This window comes from Patagioenas fasciata, chromosome 14 (assembly GCF_037038585.1).
Source record: "Patagioenas fasciata isolate bPatFas1 chromosome 14, bPatFas1.hap1, whole genome shotgun sequence".
In the NCBI taxonomy this organism is placed as follows: Eukaryota; Metazoa; Chordata; class Aves; order Columbiformes; family Columbidae; genus Patagioenas; species Patagioenas fasciata.
Window position 1 is genome coordinate 10,395,864 of NC_092533.1, and position 3,085 is coordinate 10,398,948.

The 3,085-nt window shown below is 52.6% G+C and overlaps 1 long non-coding RNA gene across 1 annotated transcript; it reads left to right on the plus strand.

Annotated features, from left to right (window-relative positions):
* The first annotated feature begins 446 nt into the window (after nucleotides 1-446).
* On the plus strand, nucleotides 447-2,111 carry LOC139829089 (uncharacterized). Its single transcript, XR_011741335.1, has 2 exons — nucleotides 447-813; nucleotides 985-2,111. It is a non-coding gene; the product is annotated as an uncharacterized lncRNA (long non-coding RNA).
* The last annotated feature ends 974 nt before the right edge of the window (nucleotides 2,112-3,085 follow it).

Consider the following 3,085-nt stretch of genomic DNA (forward strand, 5'->3'; position numbering starts at 1 on the left):
GGGGATGCTGGGGGTGCCCTGGGTCTGGGGTGCCTGGGGAGAGGGGACTCTGAAATAATTGTGCAGGAAAATTGAATTATTGAATTCCGCATCTGCACGTCTGAGGCTGCCCGTGCCGGGAATGACTTGTAGGTAATTATCGGTGATGGGTTTGTGTCCTGCCCGAGCTTAATTCCACTTGAAGTTATCAAATAATCCCTCAGCATGCAGCAGAAATGGCGACTGACACCCGAGGGGCGGGTGGTTCTTCTGCAGCGCGATACTGAAATTTGGATATTTAACCGCTTGCGAAGGAGACGCGTTTTAAGCCACTTCAGCGCTCTTGAGCGGCTCGGGGGGACCGCCCGTCACCGCGCCCGCCGCCGCCAGGGGGCGCAGAGCGAGGGAGCGCTCCCCGCGCCCCACCACGTGACGCGCCACGCCCCCTCCGCCTTTCCTCCCGGCGGGCTCACGTGAGCAGCGGCGGCGTGGGGGCTGCCGGGAAGCGGGAGGACCTGGCAGGCGGAGCCGGGTGGGGGGTCCGGGACTGCCCATGCCAGTGTCGCGGACGCCCCCCGACCTCCCCTTGTCGCCACCCCCGCCCCGTCCCGCGATGCAGCGGCGGGACCCCTGGGGAGCCGCCGTCGCCTCCCTCCCGTGAGCCGTTCCCGTTTCCCCGGGCCTTGTCCCCACCGGGGCCGAAGCCCGCCCCTGCGCTGCCTGGGCCGGCGGGGACTCGGCCGTGGCGCCCCCGCTGCCTCGGGCCTCTTCGTCCCCCTCTCTCCGCTCGGCGGGTCCGTGGCGGCACCAGGAAACGGTCCGGGCTCAGGGGAGGTGAGACGGGGCCGGGGGTGCCCTCCCGTCCCGGCAGCCCCGCTGCGGGGGGCGGGCAGGATCCGGTAGCGGCCGCCGTCCCCCGCCCCGCCGGGCTGCGGTTCCTGGCGGTTGCGATCGCCCGTTCCGTGGCCCATGTCTCCCGCCTCAGCCCGCCGTGTTTCTCCGCAGGCGGCCCCACACCGAGAGCACTTACACACCCAGCAGGACCGGCTGTCTGTGCCGGGCACCGCTCCCTCACCGGCCTGTCCCGCCGTACCCTTTCCCGAGAGAGCAAAACTGGGTGGCCCCCGTTAAAACCGACATTTGGGATGGCTCCTGGTGCTAACGGGACCAATGTGTGCCGCTCTCCAAGCTGTTGGGTGTAATCTTTTCCCAGTAATTGATGTCAGGGCTTTGTTCCTTCTCCTTTGCTCTGTGTCTCAGGCCCTGGGCCGCACTGGGGATGGAGCTGGGAGCCACTGCGAGCTGTGGTGCTCGTAGGAAATGCCTTCAGGTGGGTGCTGTTGAAGGTCAGGAGAGGGAGACTCGGGGGGTTATTGACCCCCAATCACATCATCCGTGTGAGTGATCAGATAGTTCTTATGTAAAGCATCATTCCTCGTGAGGTTTGTGTTACACATTGTAATCAAAGTAAGCATGGCTGTATGGCGATGGTTTTTACCACTCAGGGATCAGTGGATGAGCGCAGTTTAAGTTTCGTATCAATTGTTTAGCTTAAGCAAATGCATAGTAAACAGAATAAATCACCTAGAATTACAAGGTTGTGTGATTTTTTTTTTAATACACTCTCTGCTTCATGTTACTTAGTAAGTTGAATTTGCTGAAATCTTGAACTATAAAGTTCTACTCATATTTACCAAAACTGCTACAGACTACAGTGAACATTTGTAAGATAAGATCTAATATGTACTTTCTTAGGAAGAACAGAATTGACTGGCGAGAAAATAATGACTTCAAGGCTAATGCAAAGACATGAGAGACATCTGCAAAATGGGGCCTGTTTTGCACTTTGCTGAGAAGAAAAGGATTCGTTCAGACTAAACAGACCCAGCAAGGCTATGGACCATAACCAATGTCTATAGCTAAACAAAACCAAGGCCCATCTGAGACCAGTGGAAAAGATCCAGTGAGAAGCAGGAAGACCCCAGACTCAAGTATTGTTATTGGACTCAATCATGGTCTGTAAAGATACAAAAGTCAATGGTTTTCTGTGTTTGGTGGGACCTCTGTGCAGGTACCCAGCTCAAGCCAGCCCTTATGCTATTCTACTCCATTAAATTATTTATGAATTCTGTTGCCTGAAAGTTTGCTTCTTGAACAGATATCAGGCCCCCGGAGAGAAGGTAAGCAACATGGGGCTTGGCACATTTCCTTCGTGCAGTAAATAATAGAGTGAGCCTGCCACCGAACTCTCTGAAGTCGCACTTTTCTTTGAGTGTTCTAAACATTGTTCTGTGGTAAGCAGAACCCTGAATCACTTCTCTGTGACAAATTGTTGTCAGAAGTGGGATGGCAGGTGGTATCACTAATTATTTACCGAGATGTGGGGTGATTCCAAGTCCTAAATTCTAAGAGGAATAGGCTTGTGTTAATTGGCATGATTGGAAAGCTGTGGAAGAACAGCTAACGGTGGCCAAGGACTGTGCAAAGGGAATTATTTGAAAAATGTGAAGTACTTGCCTGGAAGCCGCCTGTCAGGAGGGGAAAAGCTTGAATAGACAAAAACAAGATCTGAGGAAACAATGTAGGAAAGCTGCTGAACTGTTACTGTCCTTGAAAACTGAGCAGCTGCAGAAGCAGTTACATGAAGAAACAGAAGTTAGAGGAAAAAATTGAAATTATATTTCTGCGGGCTCTGCATCCACCTGGTATTCTATAGATTAGAAAACTAATTTGTGTCTCCTGAAGAATGGGATGGAAGTATTTGGAGTGAATCCTCAGACTCTGATACTGAGTTTAAAATGGATCCTGCCTTAAAAGGCAGGGAGGTGATGAGAGCACAACCCCCCGCACAAATAATGTGGCAGCGAGAACAAGCAGATGGAGGGGAGCAGATCGCGTGTCCTTGTACTCTGGAAGAGTTAAAGAGATTTTTAGAGATGTCTCAGCAGAAGAGTGGGACAGGAATACCAGCATGGATTTTGCTAACTTGCCATAGCGCTGCTGCATCTTTTGTGTTTTTTAATAGATGTAAAAGATTTATTAAGCCCTATAACCAAAGCTAATCAGATACAATGAGGGTATGCTCAGCTGCAAAATGTCAGAGGTC